The sequence below is a fragment of the Schistocerca cancellata genome, chromosome 2 (assembly GCF_023864275.1).
Source record: "Schistocerca cancellata isolate TAMUIC-IGC-003103 chromosome 2, iqSchCanc2.1, whole genome shotgun sequence".
NCBI lineage: Eukaryota > Metazoa > Arthropoda > Insecta > Orthoptera > Acrididae > Schistocerca > Schistocerca cancellata.
Genome location: NC_064627.1, coordinates 774,681,512 through 774,695,487, shown reverse-complemented (window position 1 = coordinate 774,695,487; position 13,976 = coordinate 774,681,512).

The window sequence follows — 13,976 nt, the reverse complement described above, 5'->3', positions numbered from 1 at the left end:
AGACGACGCTTCATCCAGTCCCAAACATGCTCAATGGGGGACAGATTCGGAGATCATGCTGGCCAGGGTAGTTGACTTACACCTTCTAGAGCACGTTGGGTGGCACGGGATACATGCGGACGTGCATTGTCCTGTTGGAACAGCAAGTTCCCTTGCCGGTCTAGGAATGGTAGAACGATGGGTTCGATGACGGTTTGGATGTACCGTGCATATTCAGTGTCCCCTCGACGATCGCCAGTGGTGTACGGCCAGTGTAGGAGATCGCTCCCCACACCATGATGCCGGGTGTTGGCCCTGTGTGCCTCGGTCGTATGCAGTCCTGATTGTGGCGCTCACCTGCACGGCGCCAAACACGCATACGACCATCATTGGCACCAAGGCAGAAGCGACTCTCATCGCTGAAGACGACACGTCTCCATTCGTCCCTCCATTCACGCCTGTCGCGACACCACTGGAGGCGGGCTGCACGATGTTGGGGCGTGAGCGGAAGACGGCCTAACGGTGTGCGGGACTGTAGCCCAGCTTCATGGAGACGGTTGCGAATGGTCCTCGCCGATACCCCAGGAGCAACAGTGTCCCTAATTTGCTGGGAAGTGGCGGTGCGGTCCCCTACGGCACTGCGTAGGATCCTACGGTCTTGGCGTGCATCCGTGCGTCGCTGCGGTCCGGTCCCAGGTCGACGGGCACGTGCACCTTCCGCCGACCACTGGCGACAACATCGATGTACTGTGGAGACCTCACGCCCTACGTGTTGAGCAATTCGGCGGTACGTCCACCCGGCCTCCCGCATGCCCACTATACGCCCTCGCTCAAAGTCCGTCAACTTCACATACGGTTCACGTCCACGCTGTCGCGGCATGCTACCAGTGTTAAAGACTGCGATGGAGCTCCGTATGCCACGGCAAACTGGCTGACACTGACACTGACGGTGGCGGTGCACAAATGCTGCGCAGCTAGCGCCATTCGACGGCCAACACCGCGGTTCCTGGTGTGTCCGCTGTGCCCTGCGTGTGATCATTGCTTGTACAGCCCTCTCGCAGTGTCCGGAGCAAGTATGGTGGGTCTGACACACCGGTATCAATGTGTTCTTTTTTCCATTTCCAGGAGTGTATTTTCCAGTAAGAGGCTAGTAACTGTTGAGTTCTTATTCACAGTATCTATAGACTGCAGTCTTTAAAGAAAAGCTCTTAATATGTTCTTGAGATATGACTAACACAATATTGAGGTGTAAACTTCCATTTCATCGCCACTGAGTCCTGTAAGACATCATTGCCTTTTGCTCAATGGGCATTTTCCATGCACAGCTAATCAGCAGCGTCTCTGCTAAATCAACGAGCCAAGAGCAAAACTGATATTTTTTTCTGAAAAAAAATGCCAGGGCCTTATGTGACGCAAATCTTCAAATATTAAGTAGTCTGGATTATCGATAACCTCCCATGATACTCAATACCGTGTCACTCCTACATCTCTAATACGGTACTCCAAACCGTACACAGATACATGTATGACAATAATAAAGATATCAGAAGACAATACAGATCACCCATTTCTATTACTGTAGACTGTTTCTCCAAGAGTGTTAGATGTCTGCTAGAACTGCTAACATAGGTGAAATGCGCGGCCGACAAAACAACGTGGAGAGCCACGGACAGTCTTTTTCTTTTCTTTTTCTTTTTTTTTTTTTAAAAATCTTATGGGACTTAACCGCTAAGGTCATCAGTCCCTAAGCCTACACACTACTTAACCTAACCTAAATTATCCTAAGGACGAACACACACACCCATGCCCGAGGGAGGACTCGAACCTCAGTCGGGACCAGCCGCACAGTCCACGACTGTAGCGCCTTTGACCGCTCGGCTAATCCCGCGCGGCACGGGCAGTCTGAAGCGAGGTAAAAACTTAAACGCTTTGGGTGGCGGTACCTGCTCATTCCAGGTGATAATGCTTATAATATACACGCTAAAAACATGTATTGCACTTTGGATAAACGGAAAACAGCTCAACCAGTCGCAGTTTAGCGTGAAAATGAACGTTCTTCGCAATACTGATTCATTAAAATTTTGGTGACCTACTGTGATTGATTTTTCGATACTTTAATTAGTATGTCATTTCTCAACAGAGTGAATCAGACTGGAGATATACCATCGGACTATAGGAAGAACATCACTCATATAATAACGAAGATGGCAGGAATGATAAATGCGCAAAATGTTGTAAGAATCAGCTTGATGGTGCATCCAAGTTGCTGATCAGAATAACATCATCATCATCATTTAAGACTGATTATGCCTTTCAGCGTTCAGTCTGGAGCATAGCCCCCCTTATACAGTTCCTCCATGATCCCCTATTTAGTGCTAACATTGGTGCCTCTTCTGATGTTAAACCTATTACTTCAAAATCATTCTTAACCGAATCCAGGTACCTTCTCCTCGGTCTGCCCCGACTCCTCCTACCCTCTACTGCTGAATCCATGAGTCTCTTGGGTAACCTTGCTTCTCCCATGCGTGTAACATGACCCCACCATCTAAGCCTGTTCGCCCTGACTGCTACATCTATAGAGTTCATTCCCAGTTTTTCTTTGATTTCCTCATTGTGGACACCCTCCTGCCATTGTTCCCATCTACTAGTACCTGCAATCATCCTAGCTACTTTCATATCCGTAATCTCAACCTTGTTGATAAGGTAACCTGAATCTACCCAGCTTTCGCTCCCATACCACAAAGTTGGTCGAAAGATTGAACGGTGCACAGATATCTTAGTCTTGGTACTGACTTTCTTCTTGCAGAAGAGAGTAGATCGTAGCTGAGCGCTCACTGCATTAGCTTTGCTACACCTCGCTTCCAGTTCTTTCACTATGTTGCCATCCTGTGAGAATATGCATCCTAAGTACTTGAAACCGTCCACCTGTTCTAACTTTGTTCCTCCTATTTGGCACTCAATCCGTTTATATTTCTTTCCCACTGACATTACTTTCGTTTTGGAGATGCTTAACTTCATACCATAGTCCTTACATTTCTGATCTAGCTCTGAAATATTACTTTGCAAGCTTTCAATCGAATCTGCCATCACAACTAAGTCATCCGCATATGCAAGACTGCTTATTTTGTGTTCACATATTTTAATCTCACCCAGCCAGTCTATTGTTTACAGCATACGATCCATAAATAACATGAACAACAGTGGAGACAGGTTGCAGCCTTGTCTTACCCCTGAAACTACTCTGAACCACGAACTCAATTTACCGTCAACTCTAACTGCTGCCTGAGTATCCATGTAAGGACCTTTAATTGCTTGCAAAAGTTTGCCTCCTATTCCATAATCTTGTAGAACAGACAATAACTTCCTCCTAGGAACCCGGTCATATGCCTTTTGTAGAGCTATAAAGCATAGATACAATTCCCTGTTCCACTCATAACACTTCTCCATTATTTGCCGTAAGCTAAAGATCTGGTCCTGACAACCTCTAAGAGGCCTAAACCCACACTGATTTTCATCCAATTGGTCCTCAACTAATACTCGCACTTTCCTTTCAACAATACCTGAGAAGATTTTACTCACAACGCTGATTAAAGAGATACCTCTGTAGTTGTTACAATCTTTTCTGTTTCCATGTTTAAAGATTGGTGTGATTACTGCTTTTGTCCAGTCTGATGGAACCTGTCCCGACTCCCAGGCCATTTCAATTATCCTATGTAGCCATTTAAGACCTGAAATTCCACTGTATTTGATGAGTTCCGACTTAATTTCATCCACCCCAGCCGCTTTATTGCACTGCAATCTATTGACCATTTTTTCCACTTCCTCAAATGTGATCCTATTTCCATCATCATTCCTATCCCATTCTACCTCGAAATCTGAAACATTACTGATCGCATTTTCACCTGCATTGAGCAACTATTCAAAATATTCCCTCCATCTGCCCAAGCCATCCACAGGGTTCACCAGCAGTTTTCTTGACCTGTCCAAAATACTTGTCATTTCCTTCTTACCTCCCTTTCGAAGACTGCTAATTACACTCCAGAATGGTTTTCCAGCAGCTTGCCCCATACTCTCCAACCTGTTTCCAAAGTCTTCCCATGATTTCTTCTTGGATGCTGCAATTATCTGTTTGGCTTTGTTTCTTTCTTCAACATAACTTTCTCTGTCTACCTGGATTCTGGTATGTAGCCATTTTTGATACGTCTTCTTTTTCCTTTTACAGGCTGCCTTGACTGTATCATTCCACCAAGCTGTTTGCTTCATCCTACTTTTACACACTACTGTTCCAAGACATTCTTTAGCCACTTCTAGTACTGTGTCCCTGCACCTTGTCCATTCCTTTTCCAATGACTGTAATTGACTACATTCAACTAACTGGTACCTTTCTGAGATCGCTGTTACGTACTTGTGCCTGATTTCCTTATCCTGAAGTTTCTCCACTCTTATCCTCCTACATATGGACCTGACCTCCTGCACTTTCGGCCTCACAATCCCAATTTCACTGCAGATTAAATAATGATCAGTGTCATCAAAGAATCCCCTGAATACACGTGTGTCCCTCACAGCCTTCCTGAATTCCTCATCTGTTATTATATAGTCAATGACAGATCTGGTTCCCCTGCCTTCCCAAGTATACCGGTGAATGTTCTTATGTTTAAAAAAGGAGTTTGTGATTACTAAGCCCATACTGGCACAGATATCCAAGAGTTGTTTCCCGTTCCTGTTGGCCTCCATATCCTCTCCAAATTTACCCATAACCTTTTCATACCCTTCTGTTCGATTTCCAATCCTGGCGTTAAAATCACACATGAGGAGAACACTGTCCTTGTCCTTTACTCTAACAACTACATCACTGAGTGCCTCATAAAAACTATTCATCTTATCTTGATCTGTCCCTTCACAATGCGAATATATTGACACAATCGTAATTTTCTTGCTAGACACTGTCAAATCTATCCACATCAGTCGTTCGTTTACATACCTTATTACAACTACGCTGGGTTCCATTTCTTTCCTGATGTAAAGCCCTACACCCCATTGTGCTATTCCTGCTTTGACTCCTGACAGGTAGACCTTGTATTCTCCCACTTCCTCTTCTTTCTCACCCCTTACCCGAATGTCACTAACAGCTAAAACGTCCAGCCCCATCTTACTTGCAGCCTCTGCCAGCTCTACCTTCTTCCCAGAGTAGCCCCCATTGATATTAATAACTCCCCATCTCATTACCATTTGTTTGCCAAGTCGTATCTTAGGAGTCCCTGGATTGTCAGTTAGAGGTGGGACTCCGTCACCTCCAAAGGTCCGAGGCATTTTGCTCTGATTGTTGCCAGCATCATATTTAAAGTACCAGGGAAGCAGGTTGCTAGCCTTACTTGCCCCGAGTCCCATTGGGTTTTACCCCTAACGGCTGAGGGACTAACCCGTGGATTTGGTAGTCTTTGCCGTACGAGCAAAAAGGTGACCACGACTCAGAATATGTCCGAGATGCCCAGCCTTATTCCAAAGTAACTGGTATCCCGACTGTCGGGACCACTTACTTGGCCACTCATACATTGCCCGTGGTTCATGAACTAGGACATGACTACAGGAACCCAAACCATGAACCATCAGAATAACATTCTTGTACAAAAGAATGAAAATAAAAATGAGGGACTGTTAAAGGCATTAGGAGAGGCAAAGGCACCAGAGAAGCACTTGTGACGTAAATCTCGATTATGGAATCAAGACGTAAGAAAAATTAACACTTTATTAGGATACCTTCGACAGTGTAAGCTGGTGGAAGATGTTTGAAATCACTAGGAAACATAGGGGAAAGAGGAGTAAATACAATTCGTAGAAACAAAAGGAACAAAGAAAGATAGGGGATTATGCCATTGTTGACTGCGAGACCCTGAAGGATAGCTTCATACACCCATTCGTCAAGGGTTATCTTCCTCGAACAATGGGCCCCCTCCTCGCTCTCCGTGAAAGTTGTATCCATGTATGTCCGTCGAGTGTAGGAGACTGCAATGAATGTACATATAGCGTGGGGTCATGTTTGTGCTGTATGATGATGAGAGACGAAAGAGGGTGAAACGCAGTGCCGGCACATAACCTTCACCTCTATAACAGTACCAAGACCAGTACCAAGGTTAACGTCCCCATCCGACAGACGGGTTACCGTCAGCAAAGTCGTCAGTCCATACAACAATAAGCAGAGGTTTAGTCATGGACCACGATGCAAAGTCTGGTGATTACGTAACTTAGCCGTTCACTTTTCCTACCCTATTTAATCGTTACACGTGACAGACTCACTCTCATATAGTCTATATAGTTTCTTCTTCTTTTTTTCGTACTCCCTACGAGTAAAGACTGGTTGTTTATACTCCATGAATTATATGGTTCAAATGGCTCTAAGCACTATGGGACTTAACTTCTGAGGTCATCAGTCCCCTAGAACTTAGAACTACTTAAACCTAACTAAGCTAAGGACATCACACACACCCATGCCCGAGGCAGCACGGTTCCAGACTGTAGCGCCTAGAACGGCTCGACGACTCCGGGAAAATGGCATTAGAAGGCCGAAATTCCTGAAGTTTCGTCTGTTATGGAGAAATTAGTAGTGTGCAGTAATTGTGATATATGTGGATGGCAACTGCTCGGTGTGTCAGCCACACGCCACCTACAGCGCTAGATGTAGGTAAACACAAATTGTGACTCGTTTGGAAAACTGGTCTCGCAAAGAAGTTCGCTCAGTTACTCGATTTCTATGGGCGAAACATGTACTCGTGACTGAAATTCACCGGCAGCTGGTAGAGGTTTTTGGAGAGACTGTAATGTCTCGTCAGCATGACGCTGAATGGTGTTGAAAATCTGCAGCCGATAGAGAAAATGTCACCGACGAGAATCGCAATGGCCGACCCAACACAGCAGCAACAAATTCCAATGCAGCTCGCCTGCAGGGGATGATTCAGGACAACAGGGGGATCAGGTTACAACACATGACGTTAGAACTGGGAATGTTGCTCGGAAGCGTTCGCGATATTCTGCAGTACAGGAAATTTTTTTCCCGGTGGGTTTCACGAAATCTGACCAACCAACACGCTTAGAACCTCATGGAGTCAAGGCTGCAAATTTCGCTACTGTTGTCCGCTGAGGGGCACAGTTTTCTTCACCAGATTGTCATGGGTGACGAACATGGATCCACCACTATATTCCCAGCAGTAAACGGTCGTCAATGGCGTGGGGACACCCCTCCTCTCCAAACAGAAAGAAGTTTAAGGTGACGCCATTTGCCGGGAAATTGATGCCCACAATTTTTTGGAATAACGCGGGTGTCATACTCGTCGTATTTTTTGGAAAAAGGGAAGGCAGTAATCGCTGACCGATGCTGCGACACCTTGATACGATTGCGCGAAGCAGTCAGGTAGAAGCGGCCAGGACGTCTCACCGAGGGTGTCACATTTCTTCACAACCTCATATAGCCAAGAAGACCGCTATGCTGTTGAAGCAGTTTCTCTGGAACGTCATCGACCACCCTTCGCACAACCGGACCTCGCTCAAAGCTAATTTCTGTTTTTCATCACTTGAAGGAGAATTTAGGACGCCGAGGATTCGCTTCATACGAGAAGGTGAAACACTTCGCGACAGTGTGGCTCAACATGCAAGGACAGCCGGCCGCGGTGGTCGAGCGGTTCTAGACGCTCAGTCCGGAACCGCGCGACTGCTACGGTCGCAGGTTCGAATCCTGCCTCGGGCATTGATGTGTGTGATGTCCTTAGGTTAGTTAGGTTTAAGTAGTTCTAAGTTCTAGGGGACTGATGACCACAGATGTTGTCCCATAGTGCTCAGAGCCATTTGAACCATTTTGCAAGGACAAGATTTTTACCAGGAGGATGTAGTCAATCTCATTCCAAGAAGCGACAAGTACCTAAACCGATATGGAGATTACATCGAAAAATAAACTGATACATGTGCTACCAACTGGCTGTATTGATTAATTGAAATAAAATGTACACGTTTCACTGCAGGCTTCGTAACGTTAGATTCTGATCACCCCTCGTAATAATATACACGCCTGATACATCACGTCCTCTGTGGTCCTACTAGTCCATATCTTATCATACTGTCTATTAGTCGTGTTTGTGTTGCACCTATTTCTTTCGTCCCTGATTCTGCTGGATATCTCCATATCAGCATCCATCCCTAACGCTACACCTTAGACGCTCCGATTATCTTCTTTTCCGCTTTTCCTATAGTTAATGATTAACATCCCCACACAGCTATGTTCCAGACATAGATTCTCAAAAATTTCTTCCTCAGATTAACGCATTTATATGATACGAGTAAGTTGCCTCTTGCTCGGCATGTCTTCATTGCCTGCGCTAGTCCTTTTTCTTTCTTTGATTTACGCTCGATCGATATCCTACGCTCATTAGACTGTTCATTCCATTCAGCAAGTCCTGTAATACTTCGTCACATCCACTGAGGATAGCGCCATCAGTGAATTTTTTCATTGATATTCTTTCACCCTGAATTTCAGTCTAACTTCTGAACCTTTCTTTTATTTCCGTCATAGCTTCAGCTATGCACAGGCTGAGCAGCAGTGTATAAGGAATTCATCCTTGGCGTACGCCTTTTTTTAAATACATCTTGGTTTTTGTACATAATTTTTGTTGAATGCTGCACTATACTTCAAAGTGACACAGATACGTGACAAAATTTTCCCAGTAGTCACCAAATCTCTGTAAAGAACAGTGGGAAAGTTCTGCCAATCGTTGGGTTCCTCGTGATAGAAATCCGCTCATTGGCCACGGAGGCATTCGACAACCGCCGTGTGAACGTCCTCGTCACTGGAAAATCTCTTTACCCCCGGATGTTGTTCTTTCAGCTAGACGGAATGACAGCCTGGACATTGTTGTCTGTAGTCGATGTCGATGACCTTCCATCCCGATTAGCATCAGCCACGTCTTTGCAACCTTGTCCACATTATTCGCACCATTTCACTGCAGCTGGACACGACAATGTACCTGGTGCTTATAAATAAAGTGCATCTGCTCACGGATGTCCAATGTGGGCTATGATTATCGTATGGCAGCAAAACTTGGTAGATATGCTAATGCGTTAATGCGGAACCGATTTATGATGGAAAAAATTAGTTCCAGTTTTGGCCACCAGTTGCAAATCTGGCTCTATAAACGGTGTGTATGACGTTATAACATCCACACTGTCATTTGACATGCCATAATGCCATAACGTGAGTAAACAGTATGGCAGCAAAGAGACCCTGCGCTGTTAGTGAAAGAGTTTTATGTAAACGGCAGCAATTACAGTGCTGCATCGAAACATAGCAGACTGAAAGATCTAAGGAGAGGCCCGATGTCATTAAAAAGTTAAAATGTAAATGTCGTGTGATTAGGGCCTCCCGTCGGGTGAACCGTTCGCCGAGTGCAAGTCTTTCGACTTGCGCGTCGAAGGGGATGAAATGATGTTGATTAGGATAACACAACATCCGGTCCCTGAGCGGAGAAAATCTCCGACCCAGCCAGGATTCGAACCCGGGCCCTTAGGACTGACATTCTGTCACGCTGACCACTCAGCTACATTAAATAGTTTAAAGGGGATAACGTAATTCAAATATCGGGTGAGGTTTGTGTAGCACCTGGAAGAGGAAGACGTCCTATCCCAGTTGCTGTTGCTATAACTGACGATGCAGCCTGTGCCCCGGACAAGTGCTAGTGCTCGTGCAGTGTCATGAGAATTGTCCATCCCAAAAAGTTTTGTGGTATAGGCTATATTAAATTGCTATTCGTACAAGATCCAGACGGTGCAGCAACTGGAACATCATGATCCGCAGCAACGTTCTGAATTTGCTCTTCTGTTTCAGGCACGGATTGAAGTTGATGTCATGTGGTCGGGCAATATTCAGTGGAGCGATGCCTCAGATTTTACACAGCAAGGTGCGGTGATTACACAGACCTGTGGAATTTGGGGTACTGTTAAACTGCGTGTTGAGCACGAAGAGCCATTGCACTCGCGTATGTGACTGTGCGGTGTGGATTCTCTTTTATTCTCTGTCCTTTCTCCTTCGAAGACAATACACCTAAAGGGCCTGGCAGATGTACCATGACGTCTACACGTTACCGAGACCGCCTTATTGTATAGCATGTGGTTCTTGGTTTGGAAGAGTGCAACAGTGTGAAAACAACTGTTTTCATGTAAAGCGATCAATAATAAAATCAACATTATGCCTAAGTTTTTGACCTTTTCTGCCCACGTCTCGCTTCTAATCCTTTACGTAGCGAAACATTCCTATACGTCTTTCTTACATTCACAGTGCTAGATTTGTATCTTTTGATCAAAATGAGAACTACTTTTTTTTCAGCGTAAACCGGTTCCGCATTAACACCTTAGTATATCTACCAAGTTTCGCTACCGTGCGATAATTACAGCCCACACAGAACTTGGATTATAACCACTCCGGTATTTGGTCCATATACTGCCAGAATTTCACTTTGTACTTCAACTTTGGAGAGCGTTTCCAGTTGCCACTTCGTTTCACTCGCATCCTATGGTGCAGCTATTAGGCTTACCGTAGCAGAACTGTGTATGTAGGAAACCTGGACAATGTACTCTCTTCTGAGGGTGCGCCACGCTTGTGCAACAGTCTTAGTGTGGGACGACGTATATAACTTTTAATATCTGAACTCCCTACGTGATTACTAGCTACGTGTTTATAATTCAGTTAATCATGAGTTTACACTTTGAAGTGTCATAATACGATACCGTAAAATGCAACAATGAGAGGTAATTTTGTATATGGATGTTGATCATCTAGAGAACAATAAAAATCTCTACATTTACTGTTTTCAATTAAAGGATTAGAAAGACTAAGCATGTAAATCTATTTCAACTTGTTTTTATCTCCATGTTCCTGCGTCTTATCATGTACTACACGAAAAACGATTTTTGCCCCAGAATTTCAAATATCGTTTTATTCCTCACCTGCTCAGTTCTCCAAACATATATATATTAGGGTTAGTCACCAAATGATGTCAATTTTCTGGGAGCTTCAGAGCTTGTAAACGGTGGATTTGAGCCGAAGTAGCAATGTAGTTGACATGCCAGGAACTTCGATTGGTACTGCAAATAACGGAAGTTTAACAAACTACTTATGCAGTGACGGTAACACGGCTGCATTATTTTCAGTTCTATTTTATCTTTTTCAAACACTTTTTGGTTTAAATCGTATGATTTTCTGACAATTTTTCCGTGGCATTGCAATTTCTTTTGCAATATTGTACTTCGACTACAATAAAACGTCATCGTTGATTTGTTTTTCATGTATTTATACGGGTCGGGCGACCCGAATAGAAGCATGATGGATATTTTTGTGTAGCATTTGTCATAACTGGAAGAAATATTTTCTTATGTCCAGCCAGTTTGATGATTCCACTTCTATGCACCATATTTACACGTTGGTCCTGGTCGTATTCGTTCCATGGTGCAAGCGGTGATTTATGTATGTGTGTTGCCTTGATTCCAATCAGATCGTGATAAAATTCTCTGACGAGATACATGATGTTTTTGTCTATCTTCGAACATGTCAGAGGTACTCCTTCAGCACTAAAATGGAGATAAATTAGAGCTCAGTGCTAAATCTGTTTCCGTCTAAAACAAAATTGATATTGTGGCTAGACAACTAGTCCAACAAGAGTGTCTTAAAAATAGCTTGCAGTATTCCAGGCAGCGACCACTTCTAAGACAATCACTTGTAGCATGTGACGAGGAGCATTACGTTTGTAGTGGAAATATCGTGCCTAAAATATAATAGTCAACGCTACTAACTGTTCAGAAGTATTTCTTCTGTTAATCACATCGAGGAAGCGCCACAAATCTCGTAACAGCTTACGCGCACATCTCTCTTTCCAGACTCTGAGGAAATGTCTACTGTTCGAAGTATACAGGAGAAAGGCTTTCTTTCCGAGGTAGATTGTCTTTTCTTGGGCCTGTTGTCTTGACACAATATCAGTGAGGTATTCGATGAAACAGATTTGCCTCTGATTCTCTATTCGTTTCGTTGTGAGAGATAGAGGAGTACCTCTCACCTGTACGAGACAGTTGTTGTTGTTGTTGTCTTCAGTCCTGAGACTGGTTTGATGCAGCTCTCCATGCTACTCTATCCTGTGCAAGCTTCTTCATCTCCCAGTACTTACTGCAACCTACATCCTTCTGAATCTATTTAGTGTATTCATCTCTTGGTCTCCCTATACGATTTTTACCCTCCACGCTGCCCTCCAATGCTAAATTTGTGATCCCTTGATGCCTCAGAACATGTCCTACCAACCGGTCCCTTCTTCTTGTCAAGTTGTGCCACAAACTCCTCTTCTCCCCAATTCTGTTCAATACCTCCTCATTAGTTATGTGATCTACCCATCTAATCAGCATTCTTCTGTAGCACCACATTTCGAAAGCTTCTATTCTCTTCTTGTCCAAACTATTTATCGTCCATGTTTCGCTTCCATACATGGCTACACTCCATACAAATACCTTCAGAAACGACTTCCTGACACTTAAATCTATACTCGATGTTTTACGAGACAGAGTCATCCAAAACAGATAAATTTCTCAGGATTTTTTTATGACGAAATCGAAGTATCAGTGCTCAAGAAAACCACTTAACAATAAAGACTGACCTCTTAATATACGCAGGTGTAACGGCAAACGAGATTCGTTGTAGAATTCAAGTCAAGCGTACGAAGAGGAAAGTAGATGAACAAAATACCCCCAACGGTATGTTTCTTTCCTGGGCTACTTGAATTTTCTCTCTCCTTTTCATCATATAAGTGGGACGTTGGTTTCGTCTTCTCGAGCATTCACTGTAAGGCACATGCGTTATCTGCGCTTGCGCACCAGTACGAGATATCGCGACACAGTTTCGTCGGGTCAGTCCACCCGTGGTCTCCTTCGTCACCCGACGGATCATCAGTCAGTCAGATGTCCACATTTTCTTCGTTGTACGCCAGATTGAACTAAGTTCCGCAGATAATTCCGTTATAAACTGTATTCTGTAGAGTTTTTAACAGCTGTTATGATAGCAGAGTTAACAGTTTCCAAAGTCGTTTGTTTTTCAGTAAAAAAAGAAAATAGAGTGGGAAATAGATGTTGAATGGTTACAACATTACAGGGAAGTTACGAAAAATCCGCGCTCTTCGCTTCCTTACGGATTTTTATGTATTCTCCTTTGTTATTATCTATGAAGGTTGGGCCGGCCGGAGTGGCCGAGCGGTTCTAGGCGCTTCAGCCTGGAACCGCGCGACCGCTACGGTCACAGGTTCGAATCCTGCCTCGGGCATGGATGTGTGTGATGTCCTTAGGTTAGTTAGGTTTAAGTAGTTCTAAGTTCTAGGGGACTGATGACCTCAGATGTTAAGTCCCATAGTGCTCAGAGCCATTTTTTGAAGGTTGGTGGCATTGAATGTAGGTACTAAAAACAAAATGTGCCGGGCAAAACTTCATGCTCGTCAAGTACAGCAGTAAAATCAAAATAAGTATTTCAGACTGCTGACAGTATGCTTGTTGCACATTGTAGATGAGTTCTGAATAGCTAATTTGCCCTGTGTTCGTTAGTTGACATCGTGAAGTATGTTCGCACTCTTTCTTTTTGGCTTTTCATATTAGACAAACGGAGAGGTAAAGCTGGCCTGAACCAGAAGCGTAGTTTGAACACGTTTTACGAGCCATGGTCTTGTTGGAGGTGGCGTGTCGCTGTCTGCTCCAACCTATGAACTGACTCAGGCAGCCAGCTATACGGTGACCTACAGTTCAATGTGGACACCAAACAGCGGTGGAAATCTGTTTGTTTCACGTTAACGAAGATTTCCAAATCTGGAAGAAGTGATAGTGAGCGATGAAAATCCTAAGCATAACTAGACCACGAATAGCAGATCTCTGTCTCCGTAGTCTGACACTTAATGAAGAAGCTACCAAGGTAACAAAAGAAGTTATTCTCGAAGTTA